The sequence below is a fragment of the Rhinatrema bivittatum genome, chromosome 4 (genome assembly GCF_901001135.1).
Source record: "Rhinatrema bivittatum chromosome 4, aRhiBiv1.1, whole genome shotgun sequence".
Classification (NCBI taxonomy): Eukaryota; Metazoa; Chordata; class Amphibia; order Gymnophiona; family Rhinatrematidae; genus Rhinatrema; species Rhinatrema bivittatum.
Window position 1 is genome coordinate 393,605,266 of NC_042618.1, and position 22,010 is coordinate 393,627,275.

General features: G+C 43.0%; 1 long non-coding RNA gene across 2 annotated transcripts in view; it reads left to right on the forward strand.

Annotated features, from left to right (window-relative positions):
• Positions 1-16,187, forward strand: part of LOC115089543 — a 29,339-nt gene extending 13,152 nt beyond the window's left edge. The window contains exons 2-5 of one of the 2 annotated variants that reach the window (XR_003856152.1): positions 4,480-4,601; positions 12,055-12,167; positions 15,102-15,321; positions 15,822-16,187. This is a non-coding gene — a long non-coding RNA (uncharacterized LOC115089543). The remainder of the gene's footprint in view (positions 1-4,479; positions 4,602-12,054; positions 12,168-15,101; positions 15,322-15,821) is intronic. The other variant, XR_003856153.1, reaches the window with a different exon arrangement.
• The last annotated feature ends 5,823 nt before the right edge of the window (positions 16,188-22,010 follow it).

Genomic DNA, 22,010 nt, shown 5'->3' on the forward strand with positions numbered 1-22,010 from the left:
TCCAAGGGGGAAAGTATCTGTAGAAAAAGCAGGTGCAAATCTCTACTTTTTCCTGGGGCAATAAACAAAACAAAACTAAATAAATACTGTAGTTTTGCTTTGGTTATTGGTGAAAATTCTGTGAGTAAGAAGTACCTGCAGGGTTTGCACCAACATGGGCATTTTAATGATTATTGCCTCTTTATGTGCAATGAGACTTCACAAGGTACACTTAAAAAGTTCCCGCACTTTAGAGATGTACAAATCAAAACTATTGATGCCTAGAAGACATAGTTCTGTAAGCTATAAACTATTTTACCTTCTATTATTCATAGATGCAATAAGCATATAATGTGCTGCAGAAATAACAATTAGCTTTTCAAATGAGCTTGCTGATGAGAATAACATATTATATCTGTATATACTTACATGCATGAAAATAGAGGACTATTGTCATTTGCATTATTAGTAAGAAAAACCTTCACATTTCCAATAATGAATGGGTCTCGGTCATCTACTTTTACTGCTATTGTATAGCTGAAAACAAAAGCAAATACACTATGGGATTATGAATAGTAAATATGCTCATCAACAAAATAATATTGAAACTTATAAAGAAGAAATACTCCTTCCAAATTTGGTATAAAAACAGTCTTTCAATGAATGTAATACTGTACTTCTAAACATGGAGCAATAGTGCATTAATGGTAGCTATCAAATTCTTTTCAGATTGGCAATGTTCAAAAACCCATGGCATCTCATGGTCATATGGATGCCTATATGTCGTACACTGGTGGCTCCAGTCTGTTTCTGGTGAACAGGAAACCACAATGTGGGTGGCCCAGAGATTCAGTGGGAGCTGCACACTGACATGCAGAAGGTCTTCCCATGCAGACTTGGGTCTTCCATTCCATGGGTTGGCCAGTGCCAATTATCTTATGAAGACAGTGTTCACAGCTCCCAGTGGGGAAGGGAGGAGAAGGGTGTCATGGTCATCGCTCAATGGCAATACCTATTGGCTGAATTGAAGGCCCGTGTTTGCAGAGTTCTGGAAGAAGCCCTGATACATAGTTCCTGGCCTAGAATGACCAGATTATTTATGTTGGAGGGAATATAAAATGAGGGGGAAATCCCCAGGTAGTTACAAATGAAGGCCCCTGGTACTCGATTACAGCCGACTGAGCTGGAAATACAAAGGAGCAGGAAGAAACAGCTGGGTCAGAAAATAAGAGAACCCATAATGTAATTGGTAGTTACTGTAATGTAATGCATTTGTTACTTCTGCTTACCTTTTTGTAAAATTGTCAAAATCAGAACTCATTTTGGAAGAAATTGCCCCAGTGTTATCAATGGCAAACTCTTTATCCGCAGATGTAATGGAATACTGTTCATCTCATTTTTAAATAATAATAATAGAACCTTTTCAGTAAAAATTGGGAATAACATCTCGGAAAAAGTACAACTCACGACAGGAGTACCACAAGGCTTGGCCTTATCGGCAACACTTTTTAATATTTATTTGCTTCCGCTGTGCCACGTTTTATCAGGTCTAGGACTGAAATATTTTATCTATGCTGTTGATATTCAGTTTTTAATACCGATCGCGAATAACCTTGATGATGCATATAAATTAGCTGAAATGTACCTGAATATAATTAATTACTAATACAAATGAAGCTTGTTTTAAATGTTGAGAAATCAGTTTTTATCATTTTTAGAAAGAAAAAATATGAGCTTAGAAAAGAGAGTAATTACTTTCAGTAATAACTTAAATTTTAAAGTAGCAGACACGACCAGAAATTTAGGGCTTTTGATAGATACCGAATTAAATATGAAAGCACATATCACAAAAAAAGTGAAAGATGGATTCACAAAGCTAATGATGTTAAAACACCTAAAAACATTCATATCGATGGAGAATTTCAGAACAATTTTACAAGCAATGTTGTTTAATGGCTTGGACTACTGTAACTCCACTTTACTGGGTTTATCAAATTCTACATTACGCCCACTTCACGTTTTACAAAACACCACGGCACATAACATTTGTATTTGTTACATACCTTTTCATGAAAAGTGGTCAATGAGTAAGTCAACAAAATTAATTTAAAACCAATACAAAGTAATAAAAGTCAATAATATAGCTTATTATACACTTCGATCAGCAGGCACCGCCTATCAACCATCGAGACAAGAAGCCCTCTTCTTAATCCCAGCATTATTCTAAAACATAAATATCAAGAGCAATAAAACATTGAGGAACGATACAGCAACCAGTAAAAGCCAGAACAAAAAAGAAAATTCCTTATTAAAAATGATTAAAGTATTATGAACACGCTGGCTGCAGCTCTCACAACAGTGAAAGGTAATAAAGTTACGTTAACTGCTTCTTAGCAACAATCACTTATTTTTCTTTCGGAAGGGGGGAGGTTTTTCTTCAAGAATTGCGATGGAAAAGACAAACACCTGGCAGAGTACTAGAAGTTAAGGAACTGGCTGCTAACCTGTTAGTTTTTGAAGATATATCCACAATGAGTATTCATGATAACATTTATATGCATTTGATTGAAAAGCCTGACTAATCTGTATATTTTTGCTTACCCAGAAAACCTGATCTTGAGCACCAGAGTTGTGTACCCCTGGCTTAGAACATAGACAAATGTGTAACATTACATGGTCAAATCAGTGATTCTCAACCCAATCCTTGGAACACACCCAGTCAGGTTTCAGGACATCCTCAATGAATATGCATGAGATACTACTGTATGGAGGCAATGCATGCAAATCTATCTCGTGCATATTCATTGTGGATATCCTGAAAACCAGATTGGCTGGATACATTCCGAGGAGTAGATAGAGAACCACTGGATCCAGTGAATAAACCTTGAACCTGTATAATGTTACTGAATGTCACAACATTTGGAGTAAATCAACTAATTTCATTAAAGTTAGACTTCTACCATTCTTGAACATTTCTTGAGGTGCGTTTATCCATAGAAATGAAGGATGGACGCACATTAAAACTGCAGAATATTTTGTATTCTTTTTTCCTATTACAAAGAAGAAAAGGTTGCTAGTATTTAAGACATAAGATACAATACATCTGCTGGGTAGTTGCTTGGCAACCAGTAGTCTGTGAGCTGGTGAGCATGAGACACCTGAATGAATTATCCGAAATATAATAAGAGTCATTTTTATTTTAAGTGGTTGGAAATAAGCTTGGTCCTGCACGGGTCTATATGCAGGCTATTATCTGTCAGTGTAAAGGCTAGCAACATCTGGAGCAACCAGCCACAAACTATTAATATTTCATCAGATATGCACAATAGTACAACCTCTCTCCATTATGTGCCATACATTTGAATTATTATTTCATCTGCGAAAGGCCAAGCATTTGCAAATGTTGAAGGCTGACCTTTTCTCTGCTGTGGCAACTTAACGTGTATCTCTGCAACAAACAGTAAGCCCAATTCATGTGATATCTAGGAGTAGATGATCTGTTTTAGATTTCCATCGTCTTTCCTCGTTGGTCTCACAACTCTCTGGAAAAATATTTTGGGAACATGTATGCAAGCTAGCTACACAGTCAGGAACAGCTCCCTAGGGTAGGAATATATTTTTTGAAAAAGAAAACGAGAGTGTGTGCTTTCTGGTCTCACAATCTGCACATAGATCACTTGGATTATCCCATCCTTTAAACTCATTGTAAGGGGGTCACAAATCTGTCCCTAACGAGTAAGCCTCAGAGTCTTACCAGATGCTGAGTGTGAGAAGAGAGAGAGTAAGTGGTGAAGGTCCCAATGTCAGTGGTTTAATAAAGCTCACTACCCTATAGGTTCAGGCTTCTCTGTGGGCTCTCTTTTTCAAAGAGAGAAGTCTGTAGGGGTGGTCCCTCCCAGGCAAGAGGACTGACTATCCTGCCTTCTGTCCTAGAAAGGTGGCTGGGGCTCAAAGACAGGGTGCCCAGGTTTTCAGGATGTCTTGGGGTACAAGGAGACCCCCTGAGACTATTGACCTGTCCATGGAGATTACTTCAATTGTGTAAAGAAGAGTGGAACTTCCTAGCTGGAGTAACAAGGAGGAGGCCAAGCTTTGGGAAAATCATCCTAGAGTTGCTGTCTGGAAAAGCATCAACAGAGTCTCACCTTGTCTATATCTAAAGAGGAGAATCCAGTTCCAATTCATTGGATTCCAGGATCAGCATCTAGATTTGGCCTGGGGAGCTTCTTCCTTACCCAGAGACCCTATTACAAGGGTGTGCAGCTGTATTATAGATTGAAACTGTGATTTCTTACGACTTTATTTTTCTGTATTGACTGTGCACTAACAAAAGTGTTCCAACTGTGATTTTCCACCTGTGATCAAGTTTTACCAGTAAAGGATTTTATTTTGAACAACACTTACAGTGGCAATGTATGTTTTTCCTACTGGACTGCTGCAGAGGACCTCCAAAAAAACCCCTAAGGGTCTTGAAAGACTTGTCTTTTCCCCAATGTACAGGAAGAACCTGGGAGCATGAGAGCTGCAACGGCCCATGACCTCCTACATGAGCCTCTGTCAGTGAAGAGAAGTTGGAATATGGCCTACATCATAAACAGATCTGCATACTTAGTTGGTTGAAGGTATGATGAAATAAACATCCTCGAGACTTCCATGCATCTAACAATCATTATACATTTAATGTAGTTTTCAAAAGCTATTTACTCAAGGTAAAAGGTCATGCCGGGCCACACCCTTGCTGCTGCTTTATGCCTAGTGCCTCCCTAGGCTGGGTTGAGCCAGACCCCTAACACACCCCAGCAAACATGTCGGGGCGAAGGCCTCCCCAGACCCGACTTACCCCTTCCATTGGCGTCATCAAGCAGGAGGAGTTCTATAATGAGGCAGGGTTAGGCAATCACATCAGGCAGCAGTATTTTGAAGCAGCAAACCCCCCACCCCCCCCCCCACACACACACACACACACACACACACCTGCAGAACACCCCTGCAGTATTTACCTCAGTGCCTCACATGAACCAGTTAGAATGCACAAACCATACATTTCAAAACAACAAAGAGGCTGCACAATGGCTGTAGCATCCCATGTCACCAGGGCGTGCAGGCTCACCAGTTTCTTCTGCTTCGTGCTGCAGAGCTTCACTGAGCAAGGTGCTTGTCTGAAGCAAAGTGCAGACTGATCCCCTTTGCTGCTGCCACCTTGCTTGCTCAAGGAGCCTCATTTCTTGATGCCTGTGCTGTGCCCTGTCTGTTTTACCGGTTCATGTGCCTGTCTCCATGGGATATCACTGAAAAAAAAAAAAAGTTAAAAAAAGGCAAACACTACTATTTTTAAAAAGTTGGAGCGCTGGCGGCACGACATTACTCAACTTCGGTTGAGCCTTGTCTGTCCCCTCTGTTGCTCAGCGGCCCGGCAGGGGCCTCAAGAAATTGAGCTGATTGCCGATGGAGTGTTAGGGAAGGAGGCAGGGCCGCAGGGATGCAACTACGAGAGTGGCGAGGCAGCGGCATCACTGCAAAGCAGCACACAGGGACTGGAGGTTGGGGCAGGAAGGGGAGGCATCCAGAGGGGAGCAGAGCAGGAGACCTAGTGCAAGCAGCAAGGCATTGAATAGGTTGCTGCAGGCCAAACTGTTTAGTAGCAGTGCTGCGGAGAGCTGGTGACAAACTCCAGCTGGAGCCTCTGAATTTGGCCAAATTCAATCTGACTCTTCCCCACTTCTGGAGAGAGAAAGAAAGACACCAGTCTGAGGTGGTGACAATGATTGAAGTATGAGAAGAGAGAGAGAGAGAGACTGATTAGGGGGCAGGGGGGTGACACAGTGACTGAAGAGAGAGATAGACTGGTCTGGGCAGGGCCGGCAGAAAGCACTAGGTGAAGTAGGCAGCAGCCTAGAGCGCCAGGGTCCCAGGGGCAATAGCCGCGGGACACAGCAGGAGCCAGCATAGTGACTGTCTCACTGCAGTGCAATAAATTAATCGGGGGCTTTGGGAGACTGACTGACATGCTGTGCTGAAAAGAGAAAGCCACTGCCGCCATGACAGCTCAGCAGCTGCTGGCAGGATATTTCAGCGACAAGCGATCCATCTGCCCTCACCCGACTACTGGCTCAAAGGCTTCACTTGAATCTCTGTACGAGTCTCTCCCTGGGCCCCCACAAATCCACAAATGCTTCACCTTCACTTCTGTTTGCGAGTTGGCGCCCCTCCCCCCCCCTCCCCGCAAACAGAAGGCTGTCAGTAATCGAGTGTGCAGACACAGCAGGGAAGCTCTTGCTATCTGCTGTGTGCACACTCAAGGAGGTGTGGAACAGGAGTAGTCAGCAGGGCACTGCGGAAAAAGAGACCTGTCCCACCCCACGGTCTGCGCCCCACCGACCAGATCCAGCCTGCCTATGCTGAGGAAAACCAGGCTGCAGCCTGCAGATAATTCACCTAAACCAATGCTTCCTCTGCATGGGAGGGGAGGGTGGAAATCTCAGTGTGCCATGGGACAGAGAGGACAACAATAGCTGGGCCAATTATGGCCAAATTAGGCAGCGGGGAGGGGGAGAGAGAGGAGCAGCCCTGAGGGAAGAAGGAGAACAGGGACTCTGATAGCAGGACCTAGAGACATGGCATGGAGATAGTCAGGGCCGAGACTAGGGGACGGTGCGATGGGGGGCTGCAAGACAGAAGGTTTGCCTATAGCGTCTAATACCCTTGCACCGGCCCTGGGTCTGGGGTAGGGAATGACAGTGACTGGAGAGAGAGAGGAAAACTGGTCTGGGGATGAGAGTGCCAGTGACTGGAGAGAGAAAGAGAGACTGGTCTGGGGGAAAAGAGTGACAGTAATTGAGGGAGAGAGAGAGACTGCTCTTAGGAGAGGGAATGACAGTGGTGAGAGAGAGAATAGTCTGGGGGAGATAGTGACAATGACTGAGCAAGAGATAGACTGGTTGGGAGAGGGGTGACATAACTAGAAAGACAGAAAGTGACTAGTCTGGAGATGACAGTGACTAGAGAGATAGTGGTCTGGGGGTGACAGTGACTGGTGAGAAAGAGACACTAGTCTGGGGGAGTGACAATGACAGAAATAAGAGAGAGTGAAAAGAAGAGGCTGGTCCGGGGCAAGGGGTGACACTGAGGGAGAAAGAGAGAGACTGGTCTAGGAGAGGGGGGTGACAGTAACTGGAGAAGAAAAGAGGTAGACTGGTCTAGGAAAGGGGTGACAGTGACTGGAGAGAGCAAGAAAGAGAGATAATGGCCTGGGGAGAGACAGCGGCTGATGAGAGATTAGTCTGCGGAGGGAGAGTTACAGTGACTAAGAGTGAAAGAGAGACTGGTCTAGGGGGAGGAGAGACTGGTCTGGTGGGGGGGGAGAGGAGACAGTGACTGGTGAGAGAAAAAGACTGTTCTGGGGATAGGGATGACAGTGACTGAGAGCGAGAGAGAGACTGGTCTGGGGAGGAGGAGATGACAGTGAGACAGGAAGAGACTGGTATGGGGGAATGAGTGATAGTGACTGGTCTATAAGCAGTGTTGGCCTTTGGGTAGGATGCATAGGGCAGTTGCCCTGGGCACCATCATCATCACCTATACCTAGGAGCAATGGCAGACCCCATCCCAATGTGGCCCAAAGATATGAGAAAGCCTTAAGAGTTTGTGTGTGTGTGTTTATGTGTGACAGCTGGTCTGTGTGCGTGTAGTGAGAAAGAGCATGTGTGTGTGCTAGGGAGAGAGATCCTGTGTGCGAGGGAGTGAGAAAATGAGAGTTTGTGTGTGTATATGTATGTGAGAATGAATATGTATAAGTGTATATGTGTAAGCTTGTATATCATATATGCTCATGTGTGTGTAATTATGTGTGTGTGAGGGAGTGAAGCAGAGCCTGTGTATGTATGAGAGAGGGAGTTTGTGTGAATATGAGCATGTGTATGAAAAGAGGGTGTGTGAGAATGAACATATGTAAGTGTGTCTGAGAGAGAGGAATCATTTTATGCATTCCCCCTCACCTTGTCCATATCTCAAGGTGACTAGAAATGAAAAAAATCCCAGTTATGGAGAGATTTTTTAAATCCTTATTAGTTTTAATTATTGGGTGTTATTTGATGTTTCTGCTGTTTTGAAATATTTTATTTATTTATTTAAAGCTTTTTTATATCGATGTTCGTTTGCACATCACATTGGTTCACAAGGAACATATAGATAAATGTTGTGAAGGTATATGAAAAAGAAATTACATCTCAAACATTATAAGTAATGGCGTTTTCAGAAATTTATAACATTTTTTAATTATTGGTTGTTCTATTCATCAGATGTTTTGAACTATTTATTCTTTTTATTAGTATGGTTTTAATATGATTCATGATATATATTTCTTGATTATATTGTTTGTTGTTTTATGAGGAATGATAATGTTGAGCTGCATACATTATCTGTCTTGTTGCAGTTTCCAGTTCAGTTTTTGTCTGCACATTTCTATTTTTGCATTATGGTTCCTTTATTCTGTATTTGTCTCCATACTTGTGGGTATATTTTGTGTAATCAGTGATGTGTTAAATATTAACTTAATATGAACTTACAACTATTTTCTAAATGTCTTGATGCACTATTGTCAAACAATTTAAAAAATAGTTTTGCTGGGTGGCTAGAACTGGCCAGAGTTTAATTGCATGTAATGTCTTATAGCCAAGTTGCCAGCTATAGTTAATGGCAGGCCAAGGTATATATAGTCTAGCCATGTGCCCTACTTCTTGATTATTTAGACAAAATTTGAAATTTGATTGGAGATTTTTTGGCTAGGTTCTGCTGATGATGTGTGATCTAGGGTTACATGATTGATAGAAAATGAAAAAATGTTGTTATTCTGTAGATGCAGCATTTCTATATATAAAGAATTTATATTTCTGCATTTCTAAGGCCAACACTGGAGTGGTAGGGGAGGGGATGGACAGAGTGCTGAGATCAGGGAGAGAAAGTGTGCCCACTGCTGCTAATCTATGTCAATCTGGGAGGGGGGTTCACCTTTCTCCCTCCGCCCATCTGACTTCTTTACTCTTTGCTCCCCTGAGGAGAAGGGATTGTTCCTCACCTCAGGCAGCAGGTTGCCTTGAGCTGCCCCTGAGGTCTTCAGTGTAGAAAGGGGCAGGAGCATTCCCCAGTTGGTCCTGAGGCTGGTGGCATTTTGTTGTATGGTTGCTCAAACATAGAGTCATACAACAAAATGTTACTAGTCAGCAGAGAAACCAGATCCCATCAGTCCGGATTATCTGTGAATCTTTCCTACCCTTTTCTACACTTACCCCCATAGATGCAGTAAGTGGGGTCCAGGGGAGGCCCTAGCCCAGGCTCATTTTCAGGGGGTGTGGCAAAGCAGCTTCGGAAGGCCCTGGCTGGGCTTGTCCCAGCCCGGTCCACCCAGCCCGGGAAAGCCATGACCCTGGCCCCAGCTTATTGGCAGGAGTGGATGGAATGGAGAGGCCCAGAGAGGTTCAGGGCACTGAAGCAAAGATGGAGGAACCCAGGGAAACCCCATTTTGATCCTTTAGGGGGTTGTTTTTTTTTGGGGGGGAGAGGTTATTTAATGTTTAATTTAGTTTGGCAAACAAACTGAATGTCTCTCCCCCCAAAACAAAGAAAATTAAAACAAAAAAGATTTCCCCTTGCATATCCCTGATTATCTCACTTTAATAGACAAATTATACACAGCATACTAGACATTTTTGCAAAATTGTACAATACAATGTGTACTGTACATAGTAGGTCAATGTCTATTATATATTTACTTACAATACATAAACCAAAAAGAAAGCAAAATCCATGAATCAGAAATTTATATAGATGCTGATTCTCAAAATTGGAACTAAATTCTTTCTCATGTCCTGATTAAGAAATACTGGTTTTATTATGGTTACAAATTGTCACGTTAAAGCAACAATAAAACTCTCTAGAAGTGTTTCTCAAACCTGTCCTGGACACCCCACAGTCATTTAGGTTTATATGATATCCACAACAAATATGCATGAGATAAATTTGTAAATACAAAATCTCCAATGTATGCCTCATGTATATTCATTGTGGAAATCTGAAAACCCGACTAAGCTGAAAAGCCACTATGGTAGGTTGGCGAAGTCCTGCTTTATAACATGAATTAGTGACATAATAACAAGAATTAGTGACATAAAAGTCTCTACATTTAAAACTATATTATACTAGCGAAAACAGCTCAATGTTGCTTGGGTTGTCTGGTTTATAACTGATATATATTTTAAAACAAAAGTGAAAACAAATATTGTTTTATTTTATTAACTAATTAACAGAGATCACATAGAAGAGAACCTCTCTAAAAAATACATTGACAGTACATTAGACTTCTCCCATTGCCCAACTCTAGAGAATGCTACATAGCAATTGTTATAGAAGAGATTACAAAGCATTGGTTCCAGTTCAGATCCCTTAAGCACTCCACCATTCACTCTCCTCCATTGAGAAAACTGATCATTTAGTCCTACTCTCTGTTTTCTGTCTTTTAACCAGTTCACAATTCATAACAGTTGTGTAGGCATGGGTGGGCCTGGTTGGGTTGTGGACCACCCATTTGGGGCTCAGGTCAACTCAAGCTGGGCTGCCTGACACCTCCAAGAAGAGGCCTGCAGCACAGTCACAGTTCCCATCCCACAGCAGCCAAAGAAGGAGAGAGCCGCTGTGGACCCCATCCTGGTGGCAGCTGAAGAAGGGATCTGACAGTGGTTAAAGAAGATACCCTGTTTGTGTGTGCATGTGTGAGTGGGAGCCTGTGTATGTGGGTGTAAAAGCCTGAGAGAGTGAGAACCTGTGTATGTATGTGTGAGAGCCTGAAAGAATGAGAGCTTGTGTATGTGTGAATAGGAGCCTGTATGTGTGAACCTGAAAGAATGAGTCAGTATGTATGTGTATTTGTACATGTGGATGAGCCTGAGAGAGTGAGAGCCTGTTTGTATGTGTGTGTGTGTGCATGTGTCTGCCTGCACCTCCCTGTGTGTGTGCATCTGTGTGCGAGCCTGTGTGAACTTGTGCAAGCTTGTGCAAGTCTGAGTGTACTTGTGCATGCTTGTTTGACAGCTTGTGTGAGCCTATGTGTGTGTGCCTTTATATGGGCTTTGCAGAGCATATTAGCGAACGTTACTTGGCATTGCTTGGGTTTTTGGTCAAGAACAGCCTGTATATGTGTGTGTATGTATGTGTGTGTGTGTTTGTGTGTGTGTGCGTGTGCTTCTATGCCTCTGTGTGTGTTTGTGTGTGTGTGTGTGTGTGTGTGTGTATTGGGGGAATGCCTGTGCCTGTGTGTGTCTGCTTCTGTATGTGTGTATGTGTGTGTGAGTATGTGCTTAAGTGTTTGTGTGTGTCTGTCTGCATGCATGTGTGTCTATGCCTGTGTGCTTGTGTGTGTTTGTGTAACTGTATGTGCATGCCTCTGTGTGTCTGTGCCTCTGTGTGTGTATGTGTGTGTGTGTGTGTGTGTGTATGTGTGGCAGGGCTTTGTAAACAGAGCATATTGTCTTTGCACATTGTACCTTATACTGTTTGGGGCACCACCTGGTTTTCACAGACAGACCAACTGACCATCCAGCACAAACCTTTTATATATAGAAATTATCTATATCATACCACAGATAATATAACTCCATGACTGTATTTTTGCATATTATAATTTTCTAATGATTGTTAAAATATGCTACTATAAAAGGTGAATGCCCTCTAGTGCCTGGTTTTATCAGCATATTCATGTCTGGATCACAGTATCTGAAAAATCATTATTTGTGCAATATAGTTTCATTTGTTATGTGACTAATTGGGTTTCTGGTGACTATAAGGAAATATCTAATTGAAGCATAGTGTAAGAACTTGAAGGCTGTTTATTCCTCTTTTCCACTAACCTACACAGTGTAGAATAAACCTTCCTAAAATATGAATGCAGAGCTCAGCTGAATTACTTCATATACAGGCAGACATCAAATAACACTATATTAGACCTGTTACTGTATCAGAGGCCTCTGATGGGGCTGCAGTAGTGTGATCATTCATTTCGCCAATTTATAAGCCTCTCCTCTGTAGCCCAGCCATCCCGGTGACTGCCCTCGGCCAGGGTCCAAGGACTGCAAGGTTCCCCGGAAGCCAGCAGTACTTCGGGAGAAGAGAAGCCGGTTTGACCTCTAGGCATCACTATAGTAAGAAGAATGTGATTCCCTCCCCCTTTCCCCCTTCCCTCCTCTCCAGGGGAAGGGGAGAAAGGGGGAAGAGTGGTGCACGGGCTGTGAACATTATCTCCTTCATCCTCAATCTTAAAGAGAGCTATTTCACATCTTTGTGCACACTTAGAAGATAAGAACTAACCTTTGTAGGTAATGTATACAAGTAATATGTAATTTTCATAAAAATCAATTGTACAGAGAAGACGACTAATGATGATCGTTGGGGGGAGGAGGAGAGATAAAGGGGTGGACATCATAAGTGAATACATCTAATTTTCCTCAGGATTTTCCCATAGGTACAGAATGGGAGAAAACTCTTGATAAATCAGGCCAAGTTTGTTTTTGTAATGAGCTTCGATGAAAAAAACCAACACATTTAAGATTTTAAAAGTTGACATTCACTATTTAATGACATTATGACCTAGGTGTTGTTTCCATAATTTCATTATGTCACTTTGATCATAATCATTGCTAATGTATTTCTGTTCTGATTCAATTGAAGGGAGGTCAGGCCATATTTTACAGCAACTTAACCTCTCAGCCAACAGTTAAATTACCTCCAAAACATCATTATCTGGAGCCTTGGCTGCAACCTGGTAAATTACATTGCCGACAATAGTGTCTTCAGCAATATAAATTTCAGCATCCTTAGCAAAATATAACATATATTATTATCTACATTATTCTGATCCTATTAACTCCCAAATGCTCTGATGATTATCAGAATTACCAGGAAACTACAGCTGTCATCAACAGCAGCATTTGCAAATCTTGATAAGTCAGATAAATGAGTTGGGCATTCTGCTTTCATGCAGCTGGTATTTTGCAAAAAAAAAAAAATGCTCACTAAAGTGTTTCAGCACCTTGAAAAACTGTCCTTTAAATCGATACTATGAATCATTGCATGAAAAAGTACTATTCTTACATTAGTGAGGTTGTGGAAGAAAGCTAGGGAAGAACTAGTGAATAGAAAACTGAAAGAAAGAAAGAGTTAATGGAAGGAAGCCAGTTTGGCAGACAGGTAATTAGTAGGGATGTGAATCGTTTTTGAACGATTAAAATTATCGTCAGATAATTTTAAAATCATCCTAAATCGTTAGAGTGAATGATACAATACAAATGCCCCCGATTTATCGTCAGGGGCATTTGTATTGTATCGTTAAATAGGGCACGGGAATTATTTGGGGGAGGGCGGGAAAACCAGCACACCAAAACAACCCCTAAACCCACCCCGACCCTTTAAAACCAATTCCTTACCCTCCCCCACCCTCCCGAACCCCCCCCCCCCCAAATGTTAAATTACCTGGTGGTCCAGTGGGGGGGGGGGTCCCGGCGCGATCTCCCACTCTCGGGCCATCGGTGCCATTTTGGCTGCCACTAATTAAAATGGCGCCGATGGCCCGATAAAAAAAAACCCCACCCGACCCTTTAAATCGACCCCCCTTAGCCTCCCCCACCCTCCCGACCCTTTTTTTTTAGGGAGACCCGTGCCGCTAAAAAAAAAAACCCACCCGACCCTTTAAATTGACCCCACCCTCCCGACCCCCCCAAAACCTTTTAAAATTACCTGGGGGCCTCGGGGGGCCTCAGGGAGAGATCCAGGTGGTCCTCGGGGAGAGGAGAGATCCAGGGGGGCCTCGGGAAGAGATTTCCTGTTCCCAGGCATCAGCTGTTCTAAAAAAAAATGGCGCCGATGCCCCTTTGCCCTTACCATGTGACAGGGTATCCGTGCCATTGGCCGGCCCCTGTCACATGGTAGGAGCACTGGATGGCCGGCGCCATCTTTAAAGATGGCGCCGGCCATCTTTACTCATCAGCCCTATAGTATAATACCTACCATGTGACAGGGGCCGGCCAATGGCACGGATACCCTGTCACATGGTAAGGGCAAAGGGGCATCGGCGCCATTTTTTTTTAGAACAACTGATGCCTGGGAACGGGAAATCTCTTCCCGAGGCCCCCCTGGATCTCTCCTCTCCCCGAGGCCCCCAGGTAATTTTAAAAGGTTTTGGGGGGTCGGGAGGGTGGAGTCGATTTAAAGGGTCGGGTGGGGTGTTTTTTTTAGCGGCGCGGGCCTCCCTAAAAAAAAAATTAGCGATGTGAATTGGAATCAGAAACGATTCCAATTCACATATCTTAACGATCAGATTTCCCCCCCCCCCCCAACCGAATCTGATCGTTAAGACAATCTGGCGCACGATTCACATCTCTAGTAATTAGATCAGCAATGACCTTTGGCACAATGAAATTGTGATTATGACATGTGATCAAAGAAAAAGATGGGTGACTAAAAGGCTTGATGAGCATGTCTGGCCAAAATATCCCTGGCAAACATTTTATATGTCTTCTATCGAACCACTCCCACTACAGATGTAATGGCAACCATTCATGGTTAAACTGCTCATGCTTATCTCAAGAAAATGTCTAGTGCCTAAATGATTCTTAAGAAATGCCATACTGGGTCTGACCAAAGGTCCATCAAGCCCAGCATTCTGTTTCTAACAGTGGCCAATCCAGGTCACAACAAGTATCTGGCAGGATCCCAAAGAATAGATCCAGTTCTTCCTGCTCATAACCAGAAATAAGCAGTGGCATCCCCAAGTCAACATGGCTAGTAATAGCTTATGCACTTTCCCTCCAGGAACTTGACTAAATCCTTTTTAAACCCAGCCATGCTAACTGCATTCACCACATCCTCAGGCAAGAAATTCCAGTTTAATTGTGCAATTTATTTTAAATGTGCTGTTAGCGTCATGGAGTTTCAAAGGGTAACTAATCATTCCCTGTTTAGCTGTTCCACCCTATTCATGATTTTATAGACCTATATCTTGAAGCATTTGATGTAAGGAAGCATAAGTACTGATGGAATGTGCAATGTTTAAAGAATGGGTCTCATGTGTACTTTAACAGAGGCCGTTGCCAAGTCATCTATCCATAACCTCAAGAAGGGACTGGTTGTGACAAGGAAATACTTTCCTGACCTCTATATGCACCTTCCTTGCTCTCCGCTCAATCAGTAACAGATGAATTAAACAAAACACTTCTGTGTTCAAAAAAGCTGTGTCATTAATCGAGAAGAGAACTGGTTGAAGATAAAACCTTTCTTCCTAAGTTCCATTAAGGCTCGGAGGTATGTATGGACATGAAATTAAGAAATGCAGACAAACATTTGTTTTATCTATCTGGTAAGCCAATATGCCAGTAAAGACGAGTGCCTCATTAATATCAGTAACCTTAATATTAATCATCTGAGAAGCTGAGCTTCCTTTGTTATCTTTCACAAGTATTTGTAGAGTGTACAGTGGAACAGTTTTGCAATCCAGCTTAGGCAATTTTGTTGTTATTAATGTATGAAAGGAATCATTTACAGTACAAGAATATTGTAAAACAAATGCATCATGTACAATCATTAGTTCTGAATAGACTGAAAAGGACAATATCCCATGGAACAATATTTAAAATATGGACACCAGATGACAATCCAATATTCCATAAAGTGTCCTTTCTCTGCCACAAAGTATTGAACTTGCCATATTGATCCACTTGAATATGTAGAAACAAGGGTTAGACAATTGTAGGTGATACCTTTTTTTTGGACCACTATTGTTTACATTCTCCTTTTTCATCTAGCTCAAATGGAACCAGTGCTGAGATCTTGATGCCTTCATTCACAACTATCCAGGGATGTTTCCCCTGTTTTAGTAGAACCTGTAGCTTTTCCTAGTCTGGTTATTGCAGCAACAAACCCGAGTCTGGGAGACATACACCATGGTTCCTTTTGGAACCCTGTATCATGGACTCTAAATCTGGCCACCAGGTGTCACCTTGACTCCTTCCCTGCCTCCACAGCATCCAGAGCCCCGACTGAGTGGGAGTACAAAAGATAGAACCAGGGACCTTCCACAGCCAGGGGCGGATTGGCCTATCGGGGGATCGGGATTCCCCCAGTGGGCCAGTCTAGCTGGTCACGTCCGGAACCCTCGCTGAACGACCTCCTGCAGTCGATCTCCTGCCGGCGCCATTTTCCGTACGGAAAACGATTCGCGGCAGGAGATCGCTCCCGGACCCCCGCTGGACCCCCAGGAACTTTTGGCCAGCTTGGGGGGGCCTCCTGACCCCCACAAGACTTGCCAAAAGTCCAGCGGGGGTCCGGAACGACCTCCTGTGTCGAATCGTTTTGGTCTATGGCCGCCGCCATTTTGCGGCGGCCATTTTGCAAAATGGCGCCGGCTGAAGACTACACGATTTAGTGTGCCGGTTTCCTGCTCTCCCCCTTCCCCCGATTTAGCTACGGACCGCCGCTACGGAGGTAATTTAAGGCTACGGAGGTAATTTAAGCTACGGACCGCCGCTACGGACCCCCAGGTAATTTAAGGCATTTGGGGGGGTTCGGGAGGGTGGGGGATTTAATTTAAAGGGTCGGGGTGGGTTTTAGGGGGTTTTAGTGTGCCGTGTTTTAGTGTGCCGCTGGACCCCCAGGTAATTTAAGGCATTTGGGGGGGGGGTTCGGGAGGGTGGGGGATTTAATTTAAAGGGTCGGGGGTGGGTTTTAGGGTGTTTTAGTGTGCCGGCTCACGATTTTAACGATTTTCACGATACTTTACACACCCAAACGGCAACAATACGATTCCCTCCCCCTCCCAGCCGAAATCGATCGTTAAGACAATCGAGGACACGATTCACATCTCTACTGTATATAAACTACTCAGTCCGGATTCTCCTCCCTGGGCAAATGCCCTTCTCAGGATTTATCAACCTACTCGGCAATTAAGATCATCACAATGTGGTTTACTAGATGAGCCTTCCGTCCGTCATGCCCATCTTGCTTTTACATGGGAAACTGCTTTCTCTGTAGCTGCTCCCTCTATCTGGAACTCTTTACCTTTTGAGGTTCGAATGCAGGAAAATCTGAAGAAATTTAGACTTTTCCTAAAAAACTTCCTCCTTCAGTGCTCTTGATGCAAGGTCTGAATTTCTAAATGCTGGTAGTTTCAGTGTTGTTTTAGAATCCAATGCTGTTGTATGTGATATTTTTGGTGTTTGTTTCTTGATACTATTTTATGTATGTTTTATTGTAAATCGCCTAGGCCACAATTTTGTTATGTTAAGCGATTAATAAATTTTAAGAAATGAAATGAAATGTATGTGTTCAAGAAAAAATTCATTGAAACAGCTTCCCTTGTTGTTTTCAGAAGAGACGTTTCTGAGGATTTTCAGGTTTCACAGAGCTTTCTTTCCAAGAATGGATGAGACACACAGCATTTTTTTTTTTTACTGCATATCGAGAAAGGTGCACTCATTCTATTTGTTAATCTAGACCAAGGGCAGTTGGAGGGGCCAACCAAGCTCTGCCCATGTTCCTACTGCCAACTTTTTTATTTTACATTTACAGTTAATGTCATTCTATCTTACATACATTCTTTGCATAAATCATAGAGTATAACTATTCATTCCCAGACCAATTAAATGCATGATGCTACGACAAAAACATCATTACTAATAGAAAGATCGGTACTAAGTACCATGTATGGAGAGAGAGAAGATCATCAAGTACCAAGAGATGTAATCAGAGACCAAGAAAATGTGGCCTAAAGATACAGAAACAGACCTATTTGTTTGGGCACCATGTACCTGATTAAAAAGAACTTCTAAGCTCACCTCAGTATGTTGCTATTATAAATAACACCTTAATAAGTTTCAGAATGAAACTGTTTGGCACAATGCAAATATTAAGAAGAATACTAGCAGTAAATTACAGAGATTGAGATCATAGCCCAAATACTGTGTCCTGGCTTAAGAGAGGTTCATTCCAATAATTTTGTGAGCAAGACAAAGCAAGTATAAACCTGAACTTCTGGTTCTGTACATAAACTTTGTGATCATAGACGCCTCACCTCTCTAATATACACACAGACCTTTAACATTGGTAGCAGAGCACGATATTTTCCCCTACACCTCCCCATACAAAATAATTCTGGTGACATTTAAGTAACAAAAGCACATATTACAAAATCCTGGTAAAAAAAAATAATACAAAATCCTGTAAAAAAAAACACACAGCACATATGTAGCAAATCTGCCACAGTACAGCAGCACTAACTCGCAAGACTTGAAAAGCAACTCTATCTATGAATAGGCATCACTGCAAATATTACACAAAGCCCTGGAACACCAATATACCACCTGTTGAGAAAACCACAATGAACAAGATTGCTACAGATCCTTACACAGAAATTGCATGATATCAGAATACCTCAGCTTGGTCACACATGCAAAATGACTTTCAATAAATACAAAAAAGTGATCACAAATTAAAAACAGAAATATGAGGATTAAAGCTAGAATGTTAACCTCAAGAAGTCAGACTGCATGAAATACAATACTGGAACACTAGAAACAGATATGCATTTCCTCCTAGACTAAGCCAAGCCCCAGTCATTGTTCTAGTAGTGAGCAAGGGCTGTTGTTACATAACACCCCACAAGAAAAATGACAGTCTCAAAGGCGTCTACATAATACGGGATTATGTTAGGCCCACTAAGCCTTTGTCATTTTTCTTGTGGGAGGTAGGTAGGGGTAGAGTCAGAATGGAGAGAAAGCAACAGGAGGAGGAGTGGGGGCAGGGAATATAGAGCAAGAGGAGGGGAGGTTGGATCAGGGAGAAGAGAGGAAGGGGAGCGGGGATGGGAAAAGGTGTGAGAGCAAAAGGGAGTGGAGATGGGAGGGATGTGAGTTGCTGAAGGTGGGAGACAGAGGGGATAGGGGCGAGATGTAGGGTGCTCAAGAGGGGAGAAGACGGAAATGCAGAGAGAGCAAGAAGGAGTGGGGATAGGGAGAGAGATGGGATGCTGAAGGAGAAGGGGGATGTGCATATACAAGGGGGTGCTGAAGAGAAAGAGGAGGGGATGAAGGGGAGACAAGAGAAAAAGAGGGAGGTCTGTGGGCCAGGAAGAAAGGTCTGCCCCCAAGAAAAACAATGAAGGCTCTGTGACCACAATATAATGTGGTACTATGTTGGGCCGCCTGTGCCTTTATTGTTTTTCATGTGGAATGTAACGGTATGGGTAGGGATAGGGGTGGTAACAGGAGGGAGACAGAAGAGCAAGAGGAGGGGATGAGAGAAGGGGAAAGGTGAAGGAGAGGGCAGGAGGAAGGGTAATGAGGCAAGCCAAAGAGAGCAAGGGTGAAGAAAGACAGGACTAAGGGGATAGGTTGAAGGGAAGAAGAGGTAGATGGGAGAGAGATGAGAAATGCTGGTGGGGTAGAGGAGAGGGCTGGGAGCAAGGAGGAGAGAGAAGAGAAGTGTGCTCTCCAAGAAAAAGAAAGACTTGATTGCTCCAAAATAATACTTTCCCCCTACAAAAATGATGACGAGGCCTCCATCTCAGCTCCCTCCTCTTTCTTCCTGCCCTGGCCCCTCCAGCATCCCACCTCTTTCTCACTGCCCCTCTTCTCATTCAGCCCTTCCTCTCTTCTCCTAGTCCCAATCCTACTTGCTCTTTTCCCCTGCTCGATCCCCTCCCCTAACCTCCCTTTTCTCCCCAACCTTGCTCTCTTCTCCTGCCCCCACTTCCCAGCTCCCATCTCCCTAATCTCCTCACTCTCCCTCCCTGCCACAATCCCTTCACTAACTTCCTTCACTCCCACCCCACCCCCCCCCAAAAAAAAATTCCCCTCATCTCCTTCACTGTACCTCCTCCTTTTTCAGATCATGGAAGGTAGTGAGAGGATCGGGGCAGAGGCCGCAATGATGGCGGCCACCAGAGGACAGGCAAGATAGGAAATAAAGCACTGTCTCACCTGCTGCCAATGAGGCTTCTCTTCTCAGTAATAAGGAGTTGGGAGAGCAGAGAGAATTGCAGCCTGAACCTAATGAAGGCTTTTTGGTTTGCCGTTGCCAGCAAACATTTTGTGGGCAGCCCCCAACCCATTATAACGCCTGTGTTATTCTATTCCTTAAGTCTTAAGTGCGACGATTCTGTGGCCAGATACTCCCAAAAACACAACACATATGAATATCATTATGAAGGGTGGGCTGAACTATGTGCTGTAGGAGGTAACAGTGATGAGCAATTTTCTCTCAAGACTAAGTGACTACACTGTAGTCCAGTGAATTTCTGGCACTGAATGTGAGAGTCTCATGTTGTTCATGTACTTTCAGAATTACGTTAAGGAGCAAAGGTATCAGTCTGGCCCAATACATCGACAAAGGAGCTCTGCACAGATGCTAAATAGTACAAAGTACGAGCTTCCCATTCTCTCATATATCTGTAACACAGAAACAGAGAGTATGACAGCAGATATGGCCCATCTAGTCTACCCAACTTAATTCCTAGTGGAATGCCATCAACCCCCAGTTGTTCTCCGGCTTTAATTTCACTTCTTTGCAACAGGGATTCTGTGTGTTTGTCTCTGGCTTTCTTAAATTCCATTACTGTCTCCACCACCCTTTCTGGGAGATCATTCCCTATACATCCAACACCCTTTCTTTGAAGAAATATTTTGTGATGTTGCTCCTGAGTCTTCTCCTTTTGAGCCTGATGTTGTATATCTTGTTCAATCTAGAACATACTAAAAGTTTTGCTAATTGTGCGTTTATACATTTGAGGTATTTGAATGTCTGTAGCCCACAGAAGAGCCACAGATTCATTTCAGGTTGGTTTCTGAAGTTTTTCTTTCTCTCTGACCTATTACAAAAATCACATCCTATCTAATACAGCATTTTGAATGCACCTTAGAGGCAAGGAGAGTTCTCTCATATTTGCTAAACAGTAGATTAACTGCTTAGCAAGGTAAGGATAATTCTAATGTGACATTCGTACAAGGCCAGTGCTTATTGTGACAGAATTATAATAATATACTACATTTTTTTTCTGAAGAATATGTTTATCTTGATTTATAGCAAAAGACTAAATTTGTTTGTTCCTTTACAGTACATTTCTCAGCTGCAGTCCTCTTGGTCCCAAACAGTTCTGGCTTTCAGGGTTAAAAAAAGATGCAGATATATCTCACACATATTCATTGTGGGTCTCCTGAAAACCAGTCCTATATAGGAGTCCGGAAGACCAAAGCTGAGAATCACTAATATAACATGTAGGTATTAGCCTGGAATGGGGAGTGCAGAGGTTTGCTTATTGCATGTTACTTCCAGATTAGAATTTTTTTCACATAGGAATAACAACACTCCTGTCCTGCAGGAAATAGATCTGACACTGAAAATAATGCAATAGAATCACAGTAATTACTCCTTCTAAGGGTCTTATTTAATAAAACCTTTTTCCATAGGCATAAAATGACCTAAACTGGTATGTATGTACATATAAATTTGACCAAAATGTTTTCCTACACACGTACAATAAAATATCATGCGCCATGAATTAATATAGGATATTTACTTATTTTAAAACTATAAATATTCATGATTATGAAACCTTTTTAGTTAGTTGGGTTATTATATACATAAATTTACTTTGAAAATGTGTATGTAAATGCAGAACATGTAACTTATTCCATTTAACTTACACACATGGGGTAGATTTTCAAAGGGTTACGCGCGTAATTTACACGCGTAACCCCGAAAACCTGCTCCTGCGTGCACGCGCACAAGCCCTGGGACGCGCATATGTCCCGGGGCTTTATAAAAGTGGCGGGGTCGTGGGCAGGGTCATGGGCAGGGTCATGGGCAGGGTGCCGGTCCGGGGGCGGGCCCGAGGCCTCCGGCACAGTGGCTGTGCCGGGGGATGGCGCACCGGCAGCCGGCCGGCGCGCGCAAGTTATGCTTGCCAGAGGCAGGCATAACTATTGAAAACAAGTTGGGGG